Source organism: Parasteatoda tepidariorum, chromosome 7 (assembly GCF_043381705.1).
Source record: "Parasteatoda tepidariorum isolate YZ-2023 chromosome 7, CAS_Ptep_4.0, whole genome shotgun sequence".
Lineage (NCBI taxonomy): Eukaryota > Metazoa > Arthropoda > Arachnida > Araneae > Theridiidae > Parasteatoda > Parasteatoda tepidariorum.
The window spans coordinates 51997338-52014040 of record NC_092210.1 but is presented as its reverse complement, the minus strand read 5'-3'; the positions used below and the strand labels follow the sequence as shown (position 1 = coordinate 52014040).

Genomic DNA, 16703 nt, shown 5'->3' with positions numbered 1-16703 from the left:
TACACCGTCATTAGACGTACTTATTCTCTCTCTCTCTCTCTCTCTCTCTCTATATATATATATATATATATATGCTATTGCACCATTTATAAAATCATTTGCTCGTTTGCTCGAAAGAGTTCCTTTCTATTTTTATCTGTTTAAAATTTTCACTGAAATAATACATATAGATTAATTTATGAAAGTTATGGGAACTTACAGTACTATAAAAAACGTTTAAATTTTTAAAAAAAATTAATAATAATTTTAACTTAAATTTTCAAGAAAATTTCAAATTTTGAATTATATTAACATTAAAAACAAACAACTTAAGGCTTGCAAACCAATTGCATATCTCTAGTAACTGTGCCAATGTTGATAGCAACCTCCATATGAAAACATCCGTCAACTTAAAACAATCCATTTACTCTCAACACCTGACAATGGATGGAACACCTTCCTTCAGTGTCCTTAAAAAAAAAATATTTTCTCATTCACTGACAGAGTTATCAAATCGCGATTATCGTTACTTGCGACTCGATGTCAATAAATCTAGAAAAAAAAAGAAAGAAAGAACATCTTCAGTACTTCTTAAGCAATTAATCCATACCAGAAATATTTTAACTACAGACAGAAAGCGTTCTTTTTTATCAATCTTATTCATCGTATCACCAAATGAACCTTCGCGCATTCACTTTGGCATAAACGGGGGACTAACTTCGAGAAGACAGTCACTTCTTGGCCGTTCCCACACTTTAGTATGCTGTTAGCGTCAAACAGGCAGACATCGTAACTTTTGACGAATGATAGCATTAAGCATGACAAGAGCTTTTACTACATTATTGCGGTTGCCAGGTAAAAAGAAAACCTGCAGAAGGACCCTGTTTGTGTCTAACTCACTTGCGCAATATATATTTTGTTATGTATTGAATATGTCTATATCGCTTTGGATACCGGTGCTAACTGCCATTTTGGCTTATGCGACTAATCGGTACGTGATAGTTGTTGATATCTGAGTCACGTGCCTATGTCTTTTTTGGTATGTAATCGGCATACCCTTTTGTTTAGCGGTAGAGAACAAGATGGTATAAGTTATTCCGCTTTCTTTGCCTTATCTCTTCATTTAGCATATTTTGTGATAAAGAGTATTAATGAATCAGCTATTCAGTGTTTAGATATTCAGAGCTTTATTATTTATTGCTGACAGTTCTAACTGGGAGAAAAATGTGCAAATGAATCATTGTTACGAACAGCAAAAACTGTTTTTGATTTTTTGAATATTGATACTGGTTCCTTGGGAACTTACTAAGAATAATGTAATTATGTTTAAGTAGCTAAATTTGTAGAATGTCAGAATGAACCAAATCTGATTGATTATTCAGGAAAAAAAGGTTGATCTGGCGTCAGTTTATTTTTTATTATTTCATCTTATTCATCGCTTATTTTCATCAACAAGTTATTAGTCGTTTAAAGAAAATTTGGGATCTTTTTACTGACAGAATGAAAAAAAAAACTTTCTTAGTTAATTAAATGGGCAAAAAATTTAATCATTTTTACCATTTACTTTTTTTTAAATTACATTTCTAGACTTTATTAGCTCCATATTAAAAATGAATGTTCTATTTTTTCGCATTCTTATCTTTCCTACTCGAAATAATTTTTTAAGGTCGAGTTTTTCCTTTCTACCTACAACTTTCCTTATTTTCTATTCAATTCCTTCGCCATTCGATCATTTCTTCATTTAATATAAGATTTCTTTCATTCCTTCTTTCTGCTTCAAATTCCGTTATTCATTATTGAATTCCCTTTTTTTTTCCCTCAATATCTTCCTTCTACCATAAATTCTATTCATCCCATTGTTTAACACCCTCTTTTTATTTGTAAATCAATCTACATTCTTAAACATCTTCCCACCAAAAATTTTGAAACTCAATCAGCAATCAATGTGAATTTCAAAAAAAAATTATCGCGGAGAGCTTAAAAACACCAAAAAGTGTAATTTGAAAAAGTTTTTAAATCAAGTCAATATACTATTACTGGTCACCTACCTCATAAAACAGTTCTATTACTGCTAATTCATTGAAATAAAGCCACTTAACAAATTAAACCGCAACTTGAAAATGGATATCAGTTACAAGTGAGAAGTTTGATCTTGAATAATTAGTAATTGTTTGATCAAAATAATAATCCGGATTTCCGCTCTGTAATTCCACAATTCCATTGAAAAAAGAGATGGGTACATACATCTAATCGATTTGATGAATACCTCAATGATGTCTAGTTAGGAAACAAAAAAATAATTTGCTGTTACACGTAATCCCAATAATCCTTTAATCTATTATTCTGTATTGAGAAGTCTTAACACGTTCTACACTCTATTTATGTACCTGGGCAGGAAATCCTCAATTAAGAGGCCTTTGTAGGTGGTATGTGTGATAAGCTTCTTCTTAATACTCTCCCCCCAATTGCTTATTACTTATTTTATTGCTAATTTTAAATTATACCATGCATGACATGTTAAGGGGTGCGCGTGGCCTGTATAATATTATATAATCGGTATTTGTATTCATGTACTTATATATTTGGCTGTAGTGATTTTATTTGTTTAAGAAACTAAGCTTTCGAAATTTCAATTGAAATGCTGATATCAAAAATCAAAATAATTAATGATTTTATGCTACAAAGTACTTACGTTTGTGTAAATAGTGACTTGTTTAGATATCATGATTTAATATTGATTCATGTTTTTATGATTTAATATTGATTCATGTTATTTTATTCATGTACGTATATATTTGGCTGTAGTGATTTCATTTGTTTAAGAAACTAAGTTTTCGAAATTTCAATTGAAATGCTGATATCAAAAATCAAAATAATTAATAATTTTATGCTACAAAAGACTTACGTTTGTGTAAATAGTGACTTGTTTGGATATCATGATTTAATATTGATCTTTAGATATGGTTCAGGTATCGAAAATATCAATTTTATATTTTAAATCCACTGGTTGATTCAACTCAAACCGTTGTCAGCATTATGTTATGCCAATATTTTCCAATATCTAGTGCATGTTTGAATTAAATAATTTCTATTAAAAAAAAATTAATTAAATTTCAGAGATCGCAGAATTTCAAATTCAAATTTAACTTCTTTTTTCATGTAATTCAAATTTTATTCGAATTCCATTATAACCGTGCATAACTGAATTATGCTTTTGTCTTATCATACAAATAAGAATTAATTAAAAATTCATTTTCAAATTACATTAATTCTAATACTAAATTGAATCTGTTTTTCCTTTTTCCTCTTTTATTAATTAGTATGAGACAAACACTTGCTCACATGTATCTCTAGCACATTTAAGTACAATAATTTCCATATTAAATTTAGTAAAAAATTAATTTCGGTATTAATATTCTTACTTTAACTTAACTTAAACTTTACTTCAAATTAAAAACTAAATTTTACATTCATTTCAAAATGAATTGATTTTTCCATAAAACTTTAATTCAGTTTGTATTCTGATAGGCAGAAAGAATTCTTTATCGTACGTAGACAAATTATGCATTAGAAGCATATTTGGAAACTTCCATTCTTGAAAAGTCAGTTTCAGAACTCGAAATTTAATTATTCATTTCCAGGCTTGTGATCTTGTGAAAAAATCAGCACTTGCACTGCCGCGTCACTTTTATGTCTGAATACCACTGTTTTTTTTTTTTTTTTTTTTTTTTTTTTTTTTTTTTTTTAAATTTATTTCCATTTTTTGAATTAAAATGTTGCTTGTATTTTTTTTTTTTTAATGCGATTGTATTTGTAAATGTCACTTGCCATTGAAATCACACAGTTCCAATTTAATTGTTGTTTGTCTGAATTTAAATTTTTGAATTTCTATTCATTTGCTGTTTGTTGAAAATTTAGTTTCGAATTCAAATTCAACTGCAGTTTTTCAAAATTCAACTTCCTTTCGTAATTAGAATTCGTGACTAGTTCGAAGAGTTTATTTGCGAAAATTCGATTTCCTATTGCTCTCCAAATACAAGATTTTAAGACTATTTGCTTTTAGAATTGTTCTTTGGATCCTTTGAAAGCTTTTTGCTCTCAATAACAAAATTAGAAAAGAAAATTAGGTGCATTTCATGATGGATAATTTATTTTTCTTCAATTAATGTCGTTAGTTTAAATTGATGATCACGCAAATGATTAATGGTCATGAGGATCAGGTTTGTGAAACTGTTAGTTTGCTGTAATCTCGGGTCTTTTATTTACCTTTTTGGGATAGGTGAAGTCCTTTAATCATCCTGAATAAACTAGAATATGATTATTCAATGTTTTATAACATCATAGTTCTATATTCTCTTTCACTAAACTAATTGGCAACCCCTACTAAATATAGTCTTTTTCTTTAGTTATTTTTTACAAACACATTAAAAATATATTTTAAAACTGATCGCTATGGTATCTCCTATGTACTTCATAGTTATATATGCAAATATTTTCTGTTCGAAAGATTGCCTTACTAAAAGTTTTCTTTTTAATTTTATTTTATTACCGTCATTGAACGACCGACACAATTTTTGGATTACTAATGTTCAACACCGTATCTTTGTAATTTTGAACCCTATCCAGAAGACAAAGGAACTCCTGGATCAAGTATTGGAAGATGGATCAAGTAAGCCCTGGATTATTTTGATGGCACTAACCCACATCTGCGTTACATTGAGAGGAAGACCGCGAGAACCTCCCACGGTTAGCCTGATGGCAAGGGGACTCTAACACATGATTCGTTTACTGCTGAAGATATTTCACGTCAGCACTGTGGTCGGTGCAAGCTTGATGCGGAATTCGTATCGACCAGCCATAGCCGGGATTTGAACCCAGTTCTATCCCGGTTATGAATTGACAGGCGGTATTGAAAGGGGAATGCTCCATCCCCTGAGCCATCATGGTTCTTACTAAAAAAAATATTATTATATAATAAAAAATAAAATTTAAAAAAAAAAAACAGATATGTATGTTCTTATGAAAAAATTATAAATAAAATTAACATCTATGAACAGAGACAGATTTATTGATTTCGATGACGAGTTGTTCGGAGTCTTCGGACATGCATGTACCAAAAGTTTTCTTTAAAAATAAATTAAATTACTGATTAGAATAAAGGTTTTAGAAACTGCTATTGAAGTTATTGAATTTCTGATGGAAAAAAAATTAATAAATTTATTTTTGAAAATAAATAGTCAGCTGTTATTTGAAGGAATCTTAATGTTAGAACTTGCCCCCCAAACATGTGCTCCAAAAACCCTCTATAAATCAGCCTAAGGGGCAGTTCAACTATAATATTTGATACTAACTGGAGGGGAGAAATTTGTGATTTGTTTATTTCTGCTGACAAAGAGCGGGGGAGAGATATGAACACTACTTACGCAAAGCTAATTTCATTATTTTCAGAAAAATTTTGAAATGCAAAAAACAAGAAAATCTGCAAAAAAGGACATTATTTTCAATATTTTCAGAAGCTAATTTCATTATTTTTAGAAAAATTTTTAAACGCAAAAAATAAGAAAATCTGCGAAAAATTACATTTGGAAATGTCTCAAATTATTCAGACAAAAGAAAATGCTTCTTCTGCCAGTTTCAGATACAGAAGTAAAGCACAAAAGATACCTAAAGATGATTCTACTCAAAATTTCAAGAAATGAATTGGAACATGATTTTTGTTTCATACAAAGTTACATCCTATATTTTAATTAAATCCTAAAACTAGATAATTACTGTAAAAGTCAAAGTTAAAGCAAAAAACAGGGGATGGGGTTTGACTTTCTTACACAAGCATGAGGAGAGATTTGGTGATTTACTTAGCTCAGAAGGGGGTTCAAAAATTACCAAAAACATGGTTAAGTAATATTTGAAATACCCTCAATTAGTAAATGATAAAGTAAAATAATATCTATATTTTAATTAAATAATTGAGGGCCGTAAATGCAAGAACAAGCTAATTTCACTTTCATTGCCAAACATTATTTAACACGTAGGAAAGAATTAATGTTATAGATGCATGCGCGGTTCTTACTCTGATCGAAACACCTATATTAACTACAGTCAAAGACATTTTCTTTTTTTTTAGAAAAAGGGGGAGGTACTTTTAATTTGCTTAGTTCTAGCATTACATTCCTCCAATTCCGTTTTTTTTTCTTAGTCCTAATCGAAGCAGTCACTTTTTTCAGTCAAAAATGTATTAGATAAATTTAGTAGTTTGGATTTATTTAGTTCTAGAATCAACTCCCTCAGTTTCGATTTTTGTCCTTATCAAAGCAGTAATATTCAAGCGTAATCTTCAGTCAAAAGTGTATTTTTTTAAAGTTAAGTAATTTGATTTAATTAGTTACAGCCTCAAGTCTCTCAATTCCGGTTCTTGTTCTAATCAAAGCAGTCGTATTATCTTCAGTCAAAAAAAAAAAAAAATTTTTTTAAAAAAATTAAGTAATTTGATTTACTTAGTTATAACATCAAGTCTCTCAATTCCGATTCTTGTTCTAATTAAAACAGTCATATTATAGTCATAAATTTATTTTAAAAAAGCAAGTAAATTAATTTATTTAATTATAACATCAAGTCTCTCAATTTCGATTTTTGTCCAAATCAAAGCAGTCATATTATCTTCATTCAAAAATGTATTTTTTTCAACAAAAAAATTAAGTTATTTAATTTACTTAGTTATGGAATCAAGCCTCTTAATTCCGGTTCTTGTCCTAATCAAAGCAACCATATTGTCTTCACTCAGAAATTTATTTAAGAAAATTGAGTAATTTGGATTTATTTAGTTCAATCATTAAGTCCCTGAATTTTAGATGCTGGAAAATATTTGGTTATTTAGAAAACAAAAATAAAAGAATTAGTTCATATATATTTTTTTAACAAATACAAAGATCTTCGAATAATTATCTACAGTCATAAAACACCGAGTTTTATTTTTCATTTATTTATCCATTTATATTTATAATAAAAAAAATTTGTTTGAAAAAATGTTCTAAAGTTAAATTAGCCGAATAGAATTCATATTGAAATAAAATCATAAACTAAAAAAAAGTTACTTGGTTATATGCTTGCACCCTCAAGATACAAGTTCTTAACTAAAAGAACAGCCATTTTGAAAAAAGATGATGGAGAAAAAAAATAATCAAACATACTAAGAGATGAAGACGATAAAATAGTGTTTCATGTTAAGAAGATTAAAAAAACCCGGCTTGGAATTTTGCCAGAGTAAAGAAAAGGGATGGAATAAAGGCAGACGGGGTTCGTTTATTGTTTTTCATTTTGTGGAATTACTTTTGTAAAAAGTGAATTCATCTTAGATAACCGATGTATGCACAGGTGCTTTAGCAAAGATCAAGAAAAACGTATTCAGACATTACTTTATTTCCCTGATCTACTAAATATTTTTTTCCTTCTTGATTTTTTAAAATCAGAAATATTTAAATATTCTAAAACGTTGCATTCAATTTTAAAATAAATCATATTGATTGGCGCATATTTTTTAATGGGACTTATGCAAACATAATCTCTTTTCTTTGTTAACTATTGAAGTTTTTATTACATATTATGTACTCCTTCCCCTGCTCGCAACTTTCAACAACTCCCACGATTACAATCACTTTCTCCCCTAGGCAAAGTTTTCTATCGTTTTCATTAGATTATAATTTAAAATTATTCAATCAGAATATCAATTTTTCATTGTAATAATGGTTCTGCAGTTTCAGTTTCCGATTCCATTGTGATAAAATTTAAATCTCAAAATTTTGCTCGGTTTGGCATAGCAATTACATCTATACTTTTGATTCCTATTTAGTTTTTGTTTACATTAAGAACATTTGAAATACTATTCGTAAAAACATATTTGTAGCAGTGCAAAAAGTTAGCTCTTAAAAATATTGCGTATTCATTATTTTAACTGCATATTTTGACTCAGCGTAGTCTTATAATAAAGCAAAGCATTTCCGAGCCAAAGCACGCCATTACAAACAAAATTTATTGCCTCATAATCCCCAAAGATAAATTATAGTCAATTAGAATTTCGATCACTGTAAAAATAGCTAGAACACTCAAATTTTAAGTAGTCGCACTGCGATGAATAAAAACTCAAGTTTAAAAGTGTTTTCTGACTCTCAGTAAATCTCATCTCAGTAAATCTGACTCAGTAAATCTGCAACTCAGTAAATCTGCAACTCAGTAAATCTGACTCAAAATTAATCTCAAAACCATCCCCCCAAATTTTTTTAAATTATAAATCAAATTTCTTACGCTTTAAAGAGTAACAGATCTAAAATTATAACTGAAGCTTTATGCTGAATGACGTCACAAGTTTCAATCCTTTTCCGATCATTTAAAACTGATTTTATCACCATATTGCCCCTAAATAAATATAAATTATTCTAAGAAGAAATTTGAACTACTTTTTGACTTATTAAGCAGATTAAACTGGAGTTTTATTTCTGACGACAGTACAATTTCTTCCTTGCTGCTACAAGCAGAATTTATCATCATATTATCGCTCAATGGAATAAGTCATCAATAAAAATTCCCAACACCCTATGACCATTCAAAGATCTCAAATTATAACTACACCTCTGTACTTGATTACAATATAAGTTTCAGCCGCTTTTTGACCGATAAAAATGAAATTTATCGTTACATTTTCGCCAAATTGAAATTGTCGCGAGTAAAAATTTTGATTAGCTAAGTAGGCTAAAGTGATCACATTTCAACTGGAATTCTAATGACAATAAACTCTTAAATGCAATTCAGTTACTCCATAAAATTACTTATCGGCAAGTGTTTGAATCAATTTTTCCTATCAGCAAGCAATTAAAAAGTTATTGAGTTCAAAAGTAAAAAAACATGAACTACTATTTAAAAAAAAGTTCAGAAAATATACAAAACATTATTTATTTCGAAATTTCGTTTTTTTTTTTTTTTTTTTTTTTTTTTTTTTTTTTTTTTTTTTTTTTTTTTTTTTTTTTTTTAAATAAACAGAATTATAATTAATTTGTTATTAAATTTTGCTCTATTTTTCATTTCAACTATTTATATTAAAATCAAAAGACTTTCATCTTTTAACTAAATCTTTTAAGACAAAAGACAACTCATCTTTTAAGTAAGCGTGTAGTGGAGCCAGAACGCGCAGGTAAGACGTTCCGGTACTTTTTAGTAAGATAGAGCATGACTGCGGAACTTAAATTATTTATTACTAATTTTCACTTTATATAATCTTAACATTTTTCTTTAGAATAATTTTTTTTAGTATATTCCTCTCGTATTGCTAACAAATTGCAGACTAACTTTGCTAATGTTATGAGATTGAAAGTAAATGTAATAAACTAAGAAAATTTGTAGATATAGATATAGATATAGATATAGATATAGATATATAGATATAGATATATAGATATATAGATATATAGATATAGATATATAAAGATATATAGATATAGATATGACAGACACTTCGATGCTTGAATTTAGTTAGAGAACAATTTCTAAAACTATAAGTTTCAATACATTGTATAGGACTAATAAATAAGTATATTTATATTATTAATACTTAGATTATTAAATAAATATTTTGATTTTTTTTTTTTTTTTTGTTAAATGGAGAGAAAAATTATGCTCGCTACAAAAGAATAATAAACAAGAAAACTTCAAAAAAAAAGAACTTTGATAACTTTAGATGATTTGATAATTGTTTGTTGATTGAAAATTATCTTTAATCAATATAATTTTAGATTAACACTCCATCCTGTAACATGCGTACCGGAAGGAAAAATTTTTTAGCATTACATCTTTGCTTTTTAGGTATTATTTTTCATGATTTGTCAGTTTTCTATTTTTTTTATCAAAGGAAGTTTTTTCTAAGCAGTGCCGACTATTAAAACTGTTTCAATATCTGCTGGTAAATTTGAATGCTTTCATCACGAGGTACAATAGCTCTGATAAGAGATAACTAAAACCCGTGTTCAAACCTGCCTCAGGGGCCCTAAGAGCGTGAGAAGATTTTCACAGTTTTCATAAACTTCGTCAATATATTGAACTGTCACATCGGCTTTTGTTTAAAATTCCAATTTGCCATCTCTTCAACCAGAGCGTTATCAGTTATTGATAAGATACAAGAACAAGATGTATTACCCCACAATGAATGAAGGTAGATTCATATAAATGTTTTCGTCTTCGCAAACATTCATAAATATTTACACAGCTTATTTAAAATTGATACAGTTTATACTTCTGAGGAGCGGCAAAAGCGTAAATCAATCATAACGTATTCTAGATTAAATGACGATCTCTATTCTGTGCTGACATTCAGTTATAGGTAAGAGAGGCAACTGCCCAGAAAAAGCAGAAATCAGCAAGGGTCCCAAGTCCATTGAATAAAGTATTAGACATTGATAGATCAGCGGATTAATTGAGTTGACTGCATTATATTCTTTCGCCTCCTTCACACGATTATCTTGCTAAAAGCTGTCCGCTTTAGTGGTCGAAATAGTTTTGGCGGCTCAGACGTGATAATCTTTATACTTGCTACAAATCAATGCTAAGCCTAGAAAAGATTCCATTCTTTTGTTGGAGAAGTGAGGCTTTGGTCTTCACTAGAGACCAAAGGATTTTCAGTGTAAAGGGGGTAAAAACGCTCATCTACATTTTAGAAATACCTCAAGAATGGAGGTCAAGTATTTGTCATGCAGTTTGAATAAAAGGTGAAGAGGATAAACTATTAAGGTATGAATCCCTGAGGGGTTTCTAACAGTGTACTACACAGTTGTTTCACCAAAAAGATATTTATAATAGAGGAAAGATCTACAAGTATATGCTTTTAACCATGGTTGTTTTTCGAAAGCTCCGTCGTAATATGAAATGATGCTTTTTTGCGAATTGCTATTTTTATAACAGCTGTGAGTTTGCAACTGTTACTCATGACTGTTAGAACAAATTTAGCCTATCCAAAGCCTGTGCTGTCCACGCTTATTTTGAAAATGGCGCAAAATGTCAATATGGAGAAAAGCAACAATTTTGTGAAAATGAAAAGTGTTTGTCATCTAATTTTTTAATATTTAAAAACTTACTACAATACTTGGGTTCATAAAAACTGGAAAAACTCAGAATGAAGCAGTGATTTTGATAATTTTCACCTAGGTGGAAAAATGTGGCAAATTGGCGATTTTTAAAAAGGTTTAATACCTTTTAAAATATTCAAGTTATTTGTCTGTTTTAAAGCCCTGAAAATTCTTCTGTGCAAGATAATATCCATAGTTTAAAATCATCGCATTGCTTCAAGAGTATTGAAGATTATCAACTAAGAATAATAGGAAATATCAATGAAAACAATGTATTTATTCTAAGATAACGTAACATACAGTATTCCAAACAAAGGTATTCCTTTTACATAAACAAAAATAAACATTATTCAAAATTCAGTTATTCCGCAGTTTGCTTATGCGTACCGCAACAAATGGTAAAGCACTTAAACTATGGCTTTTTTCTTTTCTTCGGTGACAGAGTCTTTATTAAAGTTTGAATTTGAAATTGTTTGCTTTTTGACAAATGTGATTTAAAACGGGATTAAATTTTGATTGCAATGTGATTTAATTTTTTTGCTAAGTTTACAAAGAAGAACTTAGTTTTTAACGTGATCCGAAAACGAGTAAACCAGAAAAGCATTTGTGTTTAAATTTATACTTAATTTAGGCTTAAAAAACTTTTTGACGCAAGATTCAATTCTGAATTACTTCAATCTAAGTCTAATTAAGTCTGATCTAATTTATTACTATCTGATCCAAGTGATTGCAATGCGAGACTGATCGACTACAATCTGAGTAGGAGTGATCAGGATGGTTTAATTTGTTTACTAGATTGCAAGATACATCTTAGTTGATAACATGGTCTTGGATAAGTAAATTTCATTTTACTAATGTTTACTGAATCAAAAAATCGTCTTTACAGAATTGCAGTGTCATATTTTGACAGATTTCTAATAGAAGCAATATTATATCATGAACAGAACTTGCTGTATATACCGAAAAGAACAGTATACCATTTTCTGAAAATGTTGGTAATGTCAACCAGACGTGCATTTTTATTAGCATAACGGGATATTTCAGTCAAAATTACATTACCTTGAGACACAACATATCTTACTTATTTTTACTATTGACAAATTGAACCATATTTCCATCCAGTTTGAGTTATAACATCATATAAAGTTCATATAAAGATTAATTATTATAATATGGTTCAATTTGGAACAGTATTGGAAAAGCAGTAAATGGAACTATAATGAGCACTAAAAAAAGTATGGTCAAAACTAACAGAATATGGTAAAATAACCATTTTATTTTCCGAAAAGCTTGGTGCATTTTACCGATGTGCTTTGAAAATGATTTTTGGTAAAATTAACAATAAAATTTCGTTTTATGATGTGTGATAAAATTTGCTAATTTTACCATGATAGGGCATAAAAACCATTTATTTGGTTAAATTTACTTTAGAGTTTAATATTTTTTACTAAATGAGTGATAATAAGAATTATAATTTTGAATAAGAATTATTATTATAATTTTGAAAACCAGAATTTTCGGCAAACCGTTATCATAAGAACTGAAAATTTATCAAATGAATGGTTTAAATACCGTATATTTTGGTTTCACTGACCAGAATTATGGTTCTTTTTATCAGAAATACCATCACCACACAATACGGTAATTTTACCAGAGAGATTTTTTCCTTATTAGAATGACATGCAAAATTTATTCAAAAATTAATAATCACTGGAACACTAATTGTATTTCCTTACACGAAGACCTAATAAAATGCAATCGAAAAATCAATTCCATTTGTTGAAAGCATTTGATTTTCCGTTGCGAAAAATTCAAAGAAAGTCCCAAATTTGCTTTTCTTTTCTCCTTTTTCTTCCATTTAAAGGGCTTTTAAAGCTTGTTTTATTTTAACATTTATGTGATCTGTTTTTGCTTAATAGTTGTATCATTCATAACTTGTAATAAAAGCCGATTAGGTGTTTTCGGACAATAGTAAACAGGTTTAAGAAAGTCATGGACAAAAAGTCTAAACAGATTAATATCAACTAAGTTTCTATTTCTCGTACAGCTCTTCCATTCTTAATCCCATAGAAGACCTAAGCAAATTCTTTGCGTTAGGTCTTCTACTTTGAAGCTGAAGGGTTAATCTGTTAATCTATTCAACTACTAACAATGTGATTTAGTTGACGATGCATCAAACACAATTATTCTCCAGGGCTGCCATTTGCTACGTTTTTTTGCAAAATATTTTATAGATTTATTGAAAGTTAAAAACTAAAGCTTTCCGAAATTTTCGACAATTTTGCCAACATTTTAAAAGCCTCAACCCGAAGGAGTTGCAATATTAATTGTTCATTGTTTATATAAATTTTTGTCTCTATATCTCATTGTTCTGCAAACAAATAACTAACAAATGCGATAAAATTATTATGTACTGCACGTAATGAGGTATAACATAATCACTCTACTAGTTTTGAGCATCATTTAATTTAATAAAACAAGCACTAAATTTGAATGTCGTTTTTGTAAAAAATAATAATAATAATAATAATAATAATGTATGGTAATAACATGTTAAGTCACGTTTCTTAAATCATATTTTTACCATATATTACGCAGAAACATTAGGGAGCTTTTTTTCGAGGGAGGAAGATATTGTTAATAAATTACACGAAATTCATATCTTGGGTAAATTTTCAGACAGCATAACAACGAGCAGAAAATGTATTTTCATAATTTTATCAAAAATCTTCGTTTAAGAATAGCTTTTTTTTTGTAAATTATCCATGCTCGCTTTCCTCGCTAACCCCAGAGGTAGCCTCTCACTCAACTCGTTTATTTTTCCTTAAAATTCGTTTTTTTTTTTAAGTATATAATTTTATTCATAAAATATAATTATTACAATTTTATGTAAGAAGATTTCGTTAAAATGTCAATCGTAACAAAATGGACGATTACTAGGATCTTGAAAAATAATCATCAGTATTTGAAAAAATTATATAAACTTAGGAATATAGAATGTATGAGATGTGATTTTACTCATTAACAATCTATAAAGATAACTTAATATTATATGACAGTTCAAATTGCAAAGGTGTTTAGCTCTCTTGCGATGTTTATAGTTTTAAAACATTTCGATATAAATGTTATGATTTATATCTGGCAACATCTGGTCAATTTCTCGCATTTTTTATTTTAATGATCCATTTCTTTTCACTTCACGAAAAGTGAAATGATTATCTCGAGAGAAATAGATTTTTCGACAACAATGGACAATTAAAATTAATCATTATTCAAAGCAAAAAAGTTTAATAAATTCTCGAAAAAAGCACTTAAAATTACTATAACTTTCGAAAAAATTTGGAGTTTAGAAGAAAAATAACTTGCATTTAGTTTGTAATTGAAAATTATCCCTTTAGTACGTCAAATTTCAACTCTGCAATTTCATTTTAGCAAGCCAATATAGTTTTTTTTTTTCTTCTTAAAAAAAGCTTTACGTCTCACAGTTGGTAATTCTAAATCTATAATTCTCAAACCTGTATATACACCCTACCTTTTTATACTTTTAATGACCGAATCTTGAGTTTCTTTATTTCATAAAATTTCTTACACATTATGTTACGCACTTTAGTAATTTCAAGTTTCTAAATATGTAATGCGACTCATAAAAAATTAATTTAAAAGAAGAAGGAAAAAAAAAANAGTGTTAAATGTTCTTTTTTTAGAAATATGTTTTTATTTATTTTATTTTCTTTCTTTCTTTCTTTCTTTCTTTCTTTCTTTCTTTCTTTCTTTCTTTCTTTCTTTCTTTCTTTCTTTCTTTCTTTCTTTCTTTCTCTCTTTCTCTCTTTCTCTCTTTCTCTCTATTTCTCTCTTTCTCTCTCTCTCTCTCTCTCTCTATATATATATATATATATATAACAAAATAAATAAATACAAGAAAACACGAAGAAGGTTTAGAAAAACAATAAGTTTCATTTATTGCGCATAAGCTGCAAGTAAACAGAACTCATTAGATAAGTTCAAAATGAAGATAAAACAAAGGAAAATTATAGACATATGAAAAAGGGGGGAGGGAATAATAATTAAAAAAATAACAAACAACTGATTTAAAAAAAAAAAAGGATGAAATTTTTTTTTAAAAAATCGGGGAAAAAAAGATATAATCTTTTTATCAGCCCACACGATTATATCCGCAAAAAAGAGTGCTTTCTGATATTGTATCAATATAGCCAAAGCAGAATATATTAATACAATAGTGTGAAGAGCACTCAAGAAAATTGTTTTACAAAAATTACAACAAATAAAATAGAACACAATAAGTAACAATAACACGTAAAAACAGAAAATAAAATAAAATAAAAAGAAGAAACAGTATAAAACAAAAACTATAAAACGAGTAGTGAAGTCAGATGTACTTACATGAACGGGAAATTTCTCAAGAATGATTTAAAAATATTTTCGCAACAAGATTGCCAATACAATTATCTACGTACCTTCGTAATTTCAAGCTTCTAAGTTTTATAGTCTTTGCGCTGGAAAACAAAGTGTAGCGGTAAGTTGAATGCTTAAAACAGCAGAGTCTTACGATTTTTGAATATCGAGGGAAAATTAATAAGCCATAATCACTTTTAAATAACAAAAATAAGTGCATCTGAGTTTGTTTTCCACGGAAAATTATATATATTATTTCGAATATTAGTGAAACGAAATTTCTATTAACTTACATCACGATGTAATCAATTTCTATTGCCTAAACAAACAACCAGCTATTTGACTCACTTTACGCAATGCATTTTATTTTCTTACTTTATTTACTCAGTTGTATACTCTTGAGATAGAAATTTAAAATAAAAATTACAACAAATAAAATAGAACACAATAAGTAAAAATAACACGTAAAAACAGAAAATAAAATTAAATTAAAAGAAGAAACGGTATAAAACAAAAGCTATAAAACGAGTAGCGAAATCAGATGTACTTACATGAACGGGAAATTTTTCAAAAATGATTCAGAAATATTTTCGCAACAAGATTGCCAATACAATTATCTACATACATTCGTAATTTCAAGCTTCTAAGTTTTATAGTCTTTGCGCTGGAAAACAAAGTGTAGCGGTAAGTTGAATGCATAAAACAGCAGAGTCTTACGATTTTTGAATATCGAGGGAAAATTAATAAGCTATAATCACTTTTAAATAACAAAAATAAGTGCATCTGAGTTTGTTTTCCACGGAAAATTATATATATTATTTCGAATATTAGTGAAACGAAATTTCTATTAACTTACATCACGATGTAATCAATTTCTATTGCCTAAACAAACAACCAGCTATTTGACTCACTTTACGCAATGCATTTTATTTTCTTACTTTATTTACTCAGTTGTATACTCTTGAGATAGAAATTTAAAATAAAAATAAGAAAAATTAAGAAAGCAAGTGATTATAAAAAAATAGTTTAAGGCTATAATCACACATAAAACAAAGAAGGCATCGTAATTTACAATGTTATTTTGTTCTTACTTCTACTAGCATTCAAGCAATTATATCAAACAAAAAGCCCACCTACAAATCAAATAGAGCCAGAGGAATTAAAATCTGAATATTTATCATGACGACTATATACTAGCTATTCGTT

At 28.4% G+C, this 16703-nt stretch overlaps 1 long non-coding RNA gene across 9 annotated transcripts in view; it reads right to left on the bottom strand.

Moving 5' to 3' along the window:
* Positions 1-16246, bottom strand: part of LOC122269977 (uncharacterized) — a 377717-nt gene extending 361471 nt beyond the window's left edge. For 7 of the 9 annotated variants that reach the window (XR_011637273.1, XR_011637272.1, XR_011637280.1 and 4 more), the window contains exon 1: positions 15486-15720. This is a non-coding gene — a long non-coding RNA (uncharacterized lncRNA). Of the gene's footprint in view, positions 1-15485; positions 15721-16048 lie in introns of those variants that run through there. The other 2 variants (XR_011637278.1, XR_011637277.1) reach the window with 2 other exon arrangements.
* Between the last annotated feature and the right edge of the window lie 457 nt (positions 16247-16703).